We start from the raw sequence: 14,875 nt of genomic DNA, 5'->3' as shown, positions 1-14,875 counted from the left end.
CTTTTTTGAGAACCCATCATACGTGATGTGGATCCAAAATCTGAACCGTTCATGTGAAGCAGCACCTTGTGAAACCCCCTGGGACCAAGTTTTACTTTGATCTAGAACTTTGATGGGCCATGAAAAATTAAAACAGTTTCCTCCCTTGATTTGCATTTCTCTTTGCCATAGCCCACCAGAATTTTAGATCAGGGTGAAAATTTCTCACATAAGGTTTCATGGGATTCCGCATCACATGGACCGTTCAGATTAGACACCCATGACACGTGTGCAAAGGTGCGCACGTGCGTAGGTGCGCAGGGGAGCATGACTATATATATATATATATATATATATATATATATATATATTATATATATATATAGATATATATATATATATATATATATATATATATATATATATATATATACAACCCGTCCAACCAGTACAGTGTCCTGGGGCATCCACGTAGGATTTTCTGCAGGACCGATCACTTAAACCATGTGCGGTGAGATACCACAAGCAAATCAACTTACGATTAGCATATTAGAATAAGCCGGTCGGGTCATGACAGGACCCGGTGTGGGCCGTTGAGCCAGATGACTCATTTGTCCTTAGCGACAGCCCGTATGGGCTACACCGTGACACAGGAAGGTCAGAAAATTCTAAAAATAAAGGGAACCATAAATCTCATTGGGCTTGTGGACTATCGCGGACCACGGACCCAGCGGACACCCAGAAGTGGGATCTGGCACTGACTAAATGCACCCCACCAATGCCAGGACCGAAATCTGGCGCTTACAAATGAAACCGAGATACCAGGCTATCCAACCGTCGGATCTCTTCCACATTTACGGTGGAGGTCTAATAAATTTTCCTACACCCGTCCACCAACTCTGGGACCCGATCGTGGAACGGTAACCGTCGATCACAAATCGGACCCGTACGACCAAACCCCAGATTCGATCGTCCCCAAATTTTGCATGGCCCTTCATCGGGCCATGAAGCATCTATCCTAGAAATTTCATAGCCAGAGGGCCACCAGAACCACTCCAATCACCAAAATGGACCCCTCAGGGCCGTTTAAAGATCAGAACCGTTGACTCAAACCCCACAACCGTCCATCCGTTTGTTCTCAAATTTTTCACGGGCCCTAATCGGGCCATAGGGCACCTACCCACCAAATTTGATGGCCAAAGGAGTATTAGGGCCACACCAATCCCAAAAGTGAGTCCTAGTAGGCTATTTTGGGAATTTGAGGAAACTTAAGGCCAAAAGGCCCAAGTCTAGGGAATAAACCCCAACTCCCATAACTCTCTCTCATTTGCTACAACCACTAAGAGAGAAAGAGAGTGAAGGAGAGTGAAGGGAAGAAAGAGAGAGGGAGGGAGATTCAAAGTGGACCCTAGATCGAGGTGGGGACTAAGGAAGCCAATCTTGCATCTCCTTATCCTTTTTCCAAAGGAAAAATCCAACACTACAACCCCAAGAATCATCCATTGATCGTCTAGGTAAAATCCTTCATCCCTTTTTGCTTGAAACCCTTGTGTAGAGGAGAGACTTACATGGGATTCTAACATACAAATGTACGCTTTAGGGATTCCGGCAATTCGATCCCAAAATCCCCACTCCTAGGCCGTTCCCGAGCCTCTAACGAATCCGAAGGTGCGGACTATTGTTCTTAGGTGGCCTAGCACCAATTTTAGTACGAGCTTAATGATTTTGATCGCTTGGATGTTGTATTTGAAACTCTAGAGAAAACCCTGGAGTTATATGTTTGTTGGAATTGTATGGATGTACATGTTAGCTCTCAAATTGGTGTTGATCTTGTCTTTCACATGATTTGATGTATGGATGATAGTATGCCCATGTTTGCTTGATTCTATTCCTCACATGTGTGTATGATTTATTACCCTTGTGCATTGTGCACATGATTTCTTGAGATGGAGGAAGTGTTTAACTTCCTCATAAACCCACACATTCACACACACCTTAGTTATTGACAATTGTTTATTTGCTTGTAGGAATATCCATTTTGTATGGTTGAAACGCATGAGAATATGATATTATTATGCTTGATGATACATGGGTAGTTGTCATCATGGATCCCCTCACCTTCCTTGGGTTGGTCAGGAATTTGAGAAGAGACGGTAGTCCCATCGGTTGGACTATGCTATGGCTTGACCCGTGGGTTTGGGCGGGTGTGTTCGGGTGGCTGTAGTTCGACTACATGAGTCCCTTGTGCCCGAAGTCACTCGCCTCACGCTTGCCCGACTCATGCGGTCTAGCCTACTATCTGACCAACCTTATTTGTTAACCCTGTTTACTCACACATGTATGGAACCTGGAACACCCCACAACCGTTGTAGCTCATTAGTAACCCACCTGAAATGGGTCCACAGCCTCGTGAGCTGAGCATGGTGGAATGGGACACTATGTCCGAGCTGTCGGCCTACGCTGGGGTATCGCGCCTCCCCGTTGTGACCGCGAGCGATCCCTTTTCTCTCGGCACTCCTCATGTGCTTGAAGTTGGGGATGAGGAACCCGACGGGATCACGGACCGCGGGGCCTCGGCCTCACGCATTGGAGGGTCTTGGCCTCACACTCAGTTTAGGGCATTGATACGTAGGGTGTACCAGAATCCCCAACTTGCTGGATGAAAGGACCTAACTAACTGTAATGACTCAAAAAATTTCATGCAAAAACTCGAATACTACCTCTAATTCTTGAGAAGTTAATAGTGGTTAATTAGCGCTAAGCTTGATTACTTGTGAAATTAGCATCAATCACTTTAAATTTGATCTGCAGGACCCAAAATCTGTAGAATCGTTAGCGCTATGTTACTCTGAAATCTGGGATTTAATGCTAAGTCTAGTTGCTCTTGGGAATTTTTGGAATCTTTGGATCAGACCTGGACCGCGCGTCGAAAGTCCGATAGCGATGATCTTAGACAGTTATGGTCATCTTGTTGGGCTTGACCATCACCTCAAAAATCAAGTCCAGATGATGTCCTGGGTCGATTTATTTGAGTCCGGAGTAAAGAGTGTCAGAGCGGTGAGAAATTAAGTATGATTTATGAAATCTGAGTCGTGTCGCTTGCGCGACGATTTTAAGCAATCTGACCGTTGGATTCTGACCCAATTTCACCCTCGGATCAAGGAAGATGGCTCAGGCATGTCATAGTGCTTGTGGACCTGATCGAGTTTCGGTGACCGTTGAATTGAGATTGGTCCGCCACGGCTGATCTGTAAATCCGATCGGTATGAAAACTCAGTCTGACCTAGATCCATGGTCAGTGAGCTTAAGTCCGACCGCTCGTGGAAGAAGGACCACCGGAAGTGCTCCGTTAGATCGAGAGAGGCCTGATTTGGTTATAACCTAAGTATACCTTGGCCCTGGGGCTATTTTCATCAATGTTAGGCCTATATATAGACCTTAAAACCCTCACTCTCTATTCCATACGAATTTTCTAAACCCTAGCTAAGAGAGAGAGAGAGGAAGAGAGAGAGTAAGTGAGAGAGAAGTTGGTGAATCATTTGGGATTCTTTCTTATTTCCTTGCATCCTTAAACTATCACTTCTGAATCGTTATTCCGGCGATTCTAAGTTCATCCTTGGGTAAGCTAATTTAACCCTAATCTGTTTTAGAGCTTAGAATAGTCTATGTGTTGATGTAGCTCATTTCTATTCTTGCCTTAGGTTATCTAGTCGCCGTTGACGAAGACTTATCGTCTGAATCAGTTCTGTGCGTTCTTTCTGGTTTAAGGTGCGGACTATATTCGTATAGGTTATGGTTTTCAAGGCTTTCAATGTCAGATAATGGTTTATTATTATTGTGGGTGTAATTTCACATGCCAAATGCTATGTTTATATTGCGTTCCTGATATATATGCATTATGTTGAGATTTGTGTATTCCTTGCGTATGTAAAAAGTATCGTATATGTACGAAATACGAACATGTGTTTGCCACGATTAATTGTCGTGCACTTGTGCTAGTAGTATGTGTGTCAACTCCTTGGCAAAAGGAATTGTCCAAATGCGTGTATCACCAACATACATCATGCATGTTGGAATATGTAGTCTAAGTGTTTGTAGAAATGTCTGAATGATTAAGTGTAATATATTATCCTATTTGCGGGCGTTGAGTAGAGATTCTTAACTCTCCTATTGGTGTGTATGATTTCTGAAAAGGCCAAGCTATATGTCCTAGAGGGGGGGTGAATAGGACAATGCCAAATAAAAACTTATAACAGCGGAATAATAAAGAAAATGATAGCCAAATTAAATAACAATGCAGGAAAGAAAAACAACCTCAAAATTCAGATCTTGAGAGGTTGATACAAACGTTATTCTAAGGACAACCTTACACCAAAAATAGAGTTTATGGTAGGACAACCTTATTTCTAGAAAGGTCTTTGTATCAAGTCTCAAATCGAAGAGGAATACAAAAATAAATATAAACTGAATTGAAATAACTTGTAATTAAAGATGTATTGTTCTAGGGACAGCCATACACCATAAAAATGGCAGGGCAACCTTGCTGGAACAACTTTCAAATGAAATTGAAAATCAAGCTTATAAAGGAATAGCAGAAAGTAAATTCTAAGCTATTACAACATTCTCACAAAGCTTGAAATAATTACAACATTCACCACCATACATACATCCCACAAAAAGAATAAAAAATTAGAAGAATAAAACAATCAACCACAACTCAAGGGATTATAGTGGTTCGCCTGTGTGTTCACCAACTGTTAAACAACAGCCACACAAAATGCTACTCCACTCCTAATATCCTCACACAGGAGATATTAGCATTCACTAAAAATAGGTTTTCCCAGGTTCACCCAAAACCCTTACAATTGTGTCTTTGTATGTGGGCTTACACAATTATAAAAAACCCCACTTCTGAGTTTTCCTAGCTTTCCTCAGATAACCAAAATAACAAGATTTTTCTGGCAAATCTTGAAAGAAACCAAAATAATAGAAAGGAATTTACAATATGTAAAATACCTAAAAATCTCCTTCGTTGTAGCAGCCCGGTAGAACCAAATCAAAGTAGATGATTGAATGTCCAAGTTCAATGTCCAGTACTCGATTACAATGGTTCTAATTCTAATAGATTTTAAATTAAACCAAATAGGGCTTGCCTTAATTGATTTTGATTCCAAAGAAAGGGAATAATAATTCCTCTTTATCAAATCAGATTGGAATATAAGAAACAAAATCAATTAAAATAAAGCTAAGGAAAGAGAATATTAAATAAGCACACTTAGCTTAGATGGAGCACAGAATTATCTCTCAGAAGTTCGACGAAGATTGGCTTGAATACTTTAATTAAATCGATAATTTCTTCTGAGATTCGTGCACTATTTATAGGTGAGAAGATCGGGTCTTCGATCGTCTAGAGTGCTCTTCGACTAGTCAAGCAACAACAGATATTTGAAAAATCCTACGGATATGCTCGACCTTTCTACGATCGGTCTCCTACGTCGAGTCACCTACGATCGTCGTAGGTTTCCTTCGATCGGTCGAAGAACCTGTAAACCATCGCTGGACTTCGAGTCGAAGGTTGTACGACTGGTCGAAGATCAGTCGACACTGTTCCTACGACTGGTCGAACAGATTCCAGGACTAGTCGAAGGCTAACAGATTTTATCCGGAATTTGTAACAAACTTACGACTGGTCGAGGAATTTCTTAGACTGGTCGAAGCAAGTCTAGAACTAGTCGAAGAAGGCCTAGGACTAGTCGAAGAACAGACCAATCACATGAAAAATAACATTCGACTTATGTATCCGAAATGACCTACTTCTAAGGTCAACCTATGGTCAAACAAACCTCAATCATGAAGTATGAACATTGAAGCATTAGGAACAAGTGACCTTGAAGTATCAGTCTTGTAGTCTTAATGTAGTTGAACTCTTCATGTAACTCAATCTTGAAAGTGGCTTGAGTTTCAGCTTGAGTCTTGAGTTCAGCTTGAGTCTTGTCTTGTGAGCAGTTCTTTCAATTAAGATCTTGAGTCTTGTACTTGAGAGCTTTGCTTGTTGTTAGCTTAGCTTGTTTATGAATGTTGATCCTTGAGAGAGCTTCACTTATGCAAGTTATATATAACAGAGTATAATAGTGATTTTGGCACTACAAATTTGACAACAAAGAGGGATAGAAACTATAGCACTTACAATCTCCCCCTTTGTCAAATTAGTGACAAAACACATAATCAAGATAAACAAGAGTAAAACAACTGGTTAATACCTGTAAATCAATATTCAACATTCAACAAGATCAAACAAATATTCAAGATCAAACATATATTCCCCTTGACACCCCACTCCCCCTGAGTAACATAACCAATGCTATTCCTCTCACAATCATATTAACAACAAACCATTCTCCCCCTTTTTGTCACAATATGACAAAGGAAAACTAAATAAAGGAATGAGAGTAAATAGAAGGAGGAAATAGAGTATAGCAAAAGAGTCATAGAGATACTCAAGATAGCATCACATATATCCAGCATAAATATTACATCAAGAACAAATATCCAGCATTAAACATAGATAGAATCCAAATCAAAATCAGCCAAGTACTAAGTAAGAAAGTTATTACATACAAAAAGTCTCATAGAAACTAGTCAGAACTAGAACTTGAAGATGGAGCAGGAATAGAAGGATCAAGTTGGTGCATGCCTTTGTTCAAGCGCCTAAGATATTTGCGCATATACTTGAATTGCAAATCATGAGCAACAGACATGTTTTCCAACTTAACATTTATATCCTCAACTCTACCTTCTAATGCACTCAAACGTGCATCAACATCAGATGGTACAAAATCTGGATCATTAGCTGAGTCAGAATCCAGTTCCTCAAAAATGTCATCCATATTAATGTCAACACCAGCTTCTTCAGGACCACCATCACCACCACCACCTTGTTCAGGAAGCAGATCCAACTTCATCTTATTAATATTTGTATTGTTGAAGATCAGATGATGGATTGGTGCTTCATCAACAGGCATATCGACTAACATATGAGTAGCCAATACAGTCATAAAGTATGCAAATGGAATGTCACTATGACCAGGATGGAGTCGAAACTGAAGAATGAAATGACAGATTAAGGATGGCAAACAAATCTGAGTACCATTTAAGATAGCATGGATAACACGAACCATAAATGAAGTCAGGTCAGATTTATTACCCGAACGAGGATACAGATTAGACACAAAGATTCTGTGGAGAATTCTGTATTTGGGTAACAAATACCTTGCGGGGAGTGCATTCCCTTTTTGAGTCCATTGAACATCCATATTGCACAAGTCTCTAGTGAGCATGCGTTTTTCAGCCATTGAGGGTTTATCAGTTAAATTATGAATTGGAATACCCTCATCATTAACAGGAATTTTCATAAGGGTTGAAATTAAATGACGATCAATGTCAAATGGCCCTTCTCTAGTAGAAATTTGAAAAGTTAAATTATCCTATGAAAATGCACTAATACATGAAAACATGAATTGGGCAATGGACCGGTATGCAGGCCCACCCCAATGCAATAAGTTAGTCCAACCTACAGCTTCAAGCATAAGAAGGATGTCAAATGGAGCAATGTGATTGACATCAACAGGATGTTCAACGATAACCTTACGAGATCTAATGTCCCTAACAAATGATGGATCATCATTGGGAACAAGAAGATGACGTTTAGAGATAGGGGTTGATCTGGAGGAAGAAGAAGGACCACGTGAAGTAGTTTTTCTTCCTCTAGAAGCCATTTGCAACAAGGAATTAAAGGAATAAAGAAGTTGCAAAGGATTGAGAAGTGGGTTTGCTCAAAACAGATTTTTCACAACCCAAACCCCAAATCTCAATGATTTTCAAGATAGAAAGCTTCAAGAGAGAAAAGGAAGCAATCTTAACACAAATATGCAAGAAAAACGGATTTGGAACACTAACCTTGAAGAACTTGAAGGATGGGTTCGACGAGTCGAAGTTCGGCTCCAAGGAGAAGAAAGAAGAAATGAGGAAGAAAGTGAAAAATTCCCAATTTGAAGTGAAACCCGTGCTCCACGACTGGTCGTGGGTATCTACGACCGGTCGTAGTACGACTGGTCGTGTATACTCACGACTGGTCATATAAACCCCAAAAATTCAATTTACTTGCAAATTTTACAAAAATTGAAATACAATCTAGCAAATATATACAATATTATACAAGAAGGCATAAATTATCAATTTAAAATGCACATGCCAAGATCAAATTTCATCTTTTTGAACCTGCTTTTATCAAGAGGTTTTGTGAAAATATCAGCACGTTGATCTTCAGTATGAATATATTCTAGAGATATAAAATTTTCTTCTACTAATTCCCTTATATAATGAAATCTAATGTCAATATGCTTAGCACGAGAATGCTGAATAGGATTTTTTGAAATATTTATCGCACTGGAATTATCACAATGTAATAACATAGAATCCTGTTTAATTCCATAATCACTTAGCATTCTTTGCATCCAAACAAGCTGTGTACATGCATTACCAGCTGCAATATACTCAGCTTCAGCTGTTGAAAGTGATATAGAATTTTGTTTCTTACTAAACCAGGAAACTAGACAATTTCCAATGTAAAAACAACCACCACTGGTTGATTTTCTGTCATCTAGATTACCACCCAGTCAGCATTCGAGTACCCAGCTAATTGGACATTGGTTTCATGAGGATACCAGAGACCAAGATTTACAGTACTTGCGACATATCTAATAATTCGCTTGACAGCAATCAAGTGAGATTCTTTTGGATCAGATTGATATCTTGCGCAAATACCAACACTTAGAGAAATATCAGGTCTACTAGCAGTTAAATATAATAAACTACCAATCATACTCCGATAAAGTTTTGAGTCAACATTTTTACCATTAGAGTCTTTTGATAGTTTCAGGGTAGTACTCATAGGAGTATCAAAATTTTTACCATTTTCAAATCCAAATCTCTTGATTAGGTTCAAGGCATACTTAGATTGAGAAATGAATATTCCTTCAGGTTGTTGCTTTACTTGCAATCCAAGGAAATAAGTCAATTCCCCAACCATGCTCATTTCGAACTGTGATTTCATCAAATCTGCAAACTCAGTAGTCAAGTCAGTACAAGTTGATCCATAAATGATATCATCAACATAAATCTGTACCATTAAGATATGATCATTATGTTTCTTAACAAACAGAGTTTTATCAACAGATCCCATTTGAAAATTATGAGTTAAAAGAAATTTTGTTAGTTTCTCATACCATGCCCTAGGTGCTTGTTTTAATCCATAAAGTGCCTTTTTAAGCCGATATACATGATCAATATTTTTAGAATCTTCAAATCCCATTGGTTGTTCAACATAGACTTCTTCATGTAAATCGCCATTTAGAAAAGCATTTTTCACATCCATCTGATAGATCTTTATCTTTCTAAAACATGCAATAGATATAAATAGTCTGATAGATTCAAGACATGCTACTGGTGCAAAGGTTTCATCGAAATCAATCCCTTCAATTTGAGTATAACCTTGTACCACCAGTCTAGCCTTGTTTCTAATTATATTTCCACATTCGTCAGACTTATTTTTGAAAATCCATTTTGTTCCAATGATGTGTTTATTTTTAGGTCTTGGTACGAGATACTAAACATCATTTCTTGCGAATTGGTTGAGTTCATCTTGCATCGCAACAATCCAGTTCTCATCAGCCAGAGCTTCTTTTACGTTAAATGGTTCAATTTGGGATGTAAAACATACATAATTACATATATCCTCAAGTTGTCTACGGGTGCGAACACCGGTGAGAGGGTTTCCAAGAATTTGTGTGGTTGGATGATCTTTAACAGTCCTTAACTCAGAATCAATCTGATTCGATGAAGTATCGGGTTTATCAATGATTAGTACTTCATCATTATCTGAATTAGAGATTGGTGTGTTTAAGTGATCATCAATGATAACATTAATGGATTCTTGAATCACACCAGTCCTTTTATTCAGGACCCAATCACACCAGTCCTTTTATTCAGGACCCTATAAGCTCGACTATTTAAAGAATATCCTAGAAAAATACCTTCATCACTCTTCGTATTGAACTTTCCCAAATTTTCACGATCACGTAAAATATAGCACTTGCTGCCAAAAACTCGAAAGTATTTAACAGTAGGCTTTTTATTGAACCACAATTCATAAGCCGTTTTATTATTATCTTTTCTAGTGTATACTCGGTTAATAATATAGCAAGCTGTGTTAACTGCTTCAGCCCAAAGATTTTTAGAGAGCTTCATGCTATTCAACATGACATTAGCCATTTCTTGAAGCACCCTATTCTTTCTTTCTACAACTCCATTTTGTTGTGGAGTTTTGGGAGCAGAGAATTTATGTAATATTCCTTGGTCGGTACAGAACTTCTCAAAATTGCTATTCTCAGATTCAGATCCATGATCACTACGAATTTTACTGATTTGAGAGGATTTTTCAGTTTGAATCCTTTTGAGAACTTTTCTTACTTCTTCAAGGGTTTCAGATTTATCCCTTAAGAAGACTACCCAAGTAAATCTGGTAAAGTCATCAACTATTACCAAGATATACTTTTTACCACCACGACTTTCCGTTCTGGTAGGTCCTATCAGATCCATGTGGAGAAGTTCGAGTGGTCTTGATGTGGTATTTGAATTCACCTTTTTGTGTGAGTTCTTTGTTTGTTTGCCTATCTGGCACTCAGCACATATTTTATCTAATTTTTGAAGTTTGGGTAAACCTCTTACAAGTTCTCGTTTGCTCAATTGATATAAATTTCGATAATGTACATGTCCAAGACGTTTGTGCCATAAATCAGTCTCGTCTGTATAGACCATGTAACATGTTTGATTAGATGAGCTGGATTCACTAATAATATAGCAATTTTTAGACGTTCTACGTCCAGTTAATATTACAGAACCCTTATTGTTTATTATCTCACAGCTTTGATTAGAAAACCGAACATTATGGTTATTATCACATATTTGTGATATACTAAGCAAGTTATGTTTTAAGCCTTCAACGTATAAAACATTTTTAAACACCGGAAGATTAAAAGTTGAACCATACCTTGGCCTATAATCTTGCAGTTGCTACCATCACCAAATGTGACTGAACCATCAGTCATATCTTTCAGATCGGTGAATAAAGCTTTGTCACCTGTCATATGCCTGGAGCATCCACTGTCTAGGTACCACTTTGAATGACTTGTTGCTTTGAAAGCAGTGTGAGCAACCAAGCAGGTGACTTTAGGAACCCATTTCATAACTGTTTTGGGTTTAGGAACATAGTTGGTCTTCTTTTGTGTATATTTGTAGGAATGACCTGTAGAGTTAGATTTTAAGAGCTCCTTGAGTAAATCAACTATCTTTTCAACTAGTGGATTTCGTTTCTGATTAAAGTTGACATGGCTGTTTCTAGGTTTTTGAAAAGTTTTTGAATTTTTAGAAAAATCTTGATAAGTACTTTTCCCTTTTGAGTTTGAGGACTCTGCTTTAACAAACATAGGAGGAGTATACTTTTGTTTAGGAGGTAGATTTTTATCATAGCCCAACCCGGATCGATCGCCACATTTTCTAGATCCGGATAAAAGTTTTTCTAACTTTGGATCACCTTGGGCATATTTCCATGTGTCCTTTAAACTCAGAAGAGAAGATACTTCAGTTTTAAGTTTCTCAATTTTTGATTTTAAATCAACAATTAGGGAGTTTTTGAATTCCAAATCGCATTTCGATTTTTCAAAACAATCTGAAATTTGTGATTTTTCTAAAACAAGCGATTCAAAACAATTTTTGAGTTTAGAAAACTTTTCTTTTTGAAGTTTAAGTTGGACAGCAATTTTACAACTTTCCTTATATAGGGCATTGTAAGCGTCTTGAAGATCATCTTCATTTTCACATTCACTATTCAGATTTTCTTCACTTGTAGAGTCATTATCTGAAAATGTGAATTTGGCTAGAGTCATAAGAGCTTTGACCTCATTGCCCGACTCGGTTTGAGAATCTTCTAATTCAGAAGACCTTCAGAATCGGATGATTCATCCCATGTAGCCAACATACCCTTCTTCCGGGTTTGTCCCTTTTAGGACATTTATTTGCTAAGTGCCCATATTCTTGATTGTAACATTGACTATCTTTCAAAGATTTTGAAATTTGGGTCTAAACTTCTTTTTGTCATTTGATTTTTGAAAATCAACCCTTTTCTTGCTTTTGAAAATTTTGTAAAATTTTTAGCTAAAAGAGCCATATCATCTTCTAAATTTTCTTTTGAATTACATTTAGAAGATTTTAGCGCGATAGATTTACCTTTAGGAGCTTTAAAGTTTAACTCGTAGGTTTGTAGAGAACCAACTAGTTCTTCAACCCTCATATTATCCGTATCACGAAGTTCCTGGATTGCGGTTACTTTAGAATTGAACCGTTCAGGAAGTGAGCGTAGTATTTTTGCACACACTTTACTTTCTGGGATTTTATCGCCAAGACCCCACATTGAGTTTACAATGTCATTCAATCTAGTGTAGAAGTCCATAAACATTTCATTTTCCTCCATATGAATTTCTTCAAATCTGGTTATGAGGAGTTGGACTTTAGATTTTTTGACAATTGTAGTACCCTCGTGTGTCATTTCTAATATATCCCAAGCTTGCTTTGCAGTATCACAAGAAATGATTCTTTTGAACTCATCCGGTGATAGTGCGCAAGTAATTGCATTTAGTGCTTTAGCATTTGCACTACTCTCACTTTTCTGAAGGGTGGTCCATTGGTAATATGGTGTGGCTTTCATTGATTTTGAACCATTAACCCCAGTAACTTCCATGAAAGGAGGATTCCATTCAGTCACTGTGGCTTCCCACACATTTTCATCCATTGATTTGAGGAAGATCCTCATTCTGGCTTTCCAATAAGCATAGTTGGAGCCATCAAAGGGTGGAGGCTTAGTGACTGAAAGGCTATCAAAATTTGACATCTTAAATAGCTTAAATCGTTAGCTCAGGAATTAAATCCAAGAATTAAAAAGGAGCTATTAGGCTCTGATACCACTTGAAAAGGCCAAGCTATATGTCCTAGAGGGGGGGTGAATAGGACAATGCCAAATAAAAACTTATAACGACGGAATAATAAAGAAAATGATAGCCAAATTAAATAACAATGCAGGAAAGAAAAACAACCTCAAAATTCAGATCTTGAGAGGTTGATACAAACGTTATTCTAAGGACAACCTTACACCAAAAACAGAGTTTATGGTAGGACAACCTTATTTCTAGAAAGGTCTTTGTATCAAGTCTCAAATCGAAGAGGAATACAAAAATAAATATAAACTGAATTGAAATAACTTGTAATTAAAGATGTATTGTTCTAGGGACAGCCATACACCATAAAAATGGCAGGGCAACCTTGCTGGAACAACTTTCAAATGAAATTGAAAATCAAGCTTCTAAAGGAATAGCAAAAAGTAAATTGTAAGCTATTACAACATTCTCACAAAGCTTGAAATAATTACAACATTCACCACCATACATACATCCCACAAAAAGAATAAAAAATTAGAAGAATAAAACAATCAACCACAACTCAAGGGATTATAGTGGTTCGCCTGTGTGTTCACCAACTGTTAAACAACAGCCACACAAAATGCTACTCTACTCCTAATATCCTCACACAGGGGATATTAGCGTTCACTAAAAATAGGTTTTCCCAGGTTCACCCAAAACCCTTACAATTGTGTCTTTGTATGTGGGCTTACACAATTAAAAAAAAACCCCACTTCTGAGTTTTCCTGGCTTTCCTCAGATAACCAAAATAACAAGATTTTTCTGACAAATCTTGAAAGAAACCAAAATAATAGAAAGGAATTTACAATATGTAAAATACCTGAAAATCTCCTTCGTTGTAGCGACGGTAGAACCAAATCAAAGTAGATGATTGAATGTCCAAGTTCAATGTCCAAGTCTTGATTACAATGGTTCTAGTTCTAATAGATTTTAAATTAAACCAAATAGGGCTTGCCTTAATTGATTTTGATTCCAAAGAAAGGGAATAATAATTCCTCTTTATCAAATCAGATTGGAATATAAGAAACAAAATTAATTAAAATAAAGCTAAGGAAAGAGAATATTAAATAAGCACACTTAGCTTAGATGGAGCACAGAATTATCTCTCAGAAGTTCGACGAAGATTGGCTTGAATACTTTAATTAAATCGATAATTTCTTCTGAGATTCGTGCACTATTTATAGGTGAGAAGATCGAGTCTTCGACTGGTCTAGAGTGCTCTTCGACTAGTCGAAGCAACAACAGATATTTGAAAAATCCGGCGGGATATGCTCTGACCGTTCTACAACTGGTCGTAGCTCTCCTACGATTGGTCGTAGCACCTACGACTCGTCGTAGGTTTCCTTCGACGTCGTGGGTCCTGTAAACCATCAGGACTTGAGTCGAAGGTTGTATGGAGTCGAAGATCGGCCGACACTGTTCCTACGATCGGTCGAGCATTCCTCACGACCGGTCGAAACAGATTTTATCCGGAATTTGTAACAAACTTACGACTGGTCGAGGAATTTCTTAGACTGGTCGAAGCAAGTCTAGAACTAGTCGAAGAAGGCCTAGGACTAGTCGAAGAACAGACCAATCACATGAAAAATAACATTCGACTTATGTATCCGAAATGACCTACTTCTAAGGTCAACCTATGGTCAAACAAACCTCAATCATGAAGTATGAACATTGAAACATTAGGAACAAGTGACCTTGAAGTATCAGTCTTGTAGTCTTGATGTAGTTAAACTCTTCATGTAACTCAATCTTGAAAGTGGCTTGAGTTTCAGCTTGAGTCTTGAGTTCAGCTTGAGTCTTGTCTTGTG

The sequence above is a fragment of the Magnolia sinica genome, chromosome 7 (assembly GCF_029962835.1).
Source record: "Magnolia sinica isolate HGM2019 chromosome 7, MsV1, whole genome shotgun sequence".
NCBI classification, from domain to species: domain Eukaryota; kingdom Viridiplantae; phylum Streptophyta; class Magnoliopsida; order Magnoliales; family Magnoliaceae; genus Magnolia; species Magnolia sinica.
Note: the sequence above shows the minus strand (reverse complement) of the source record.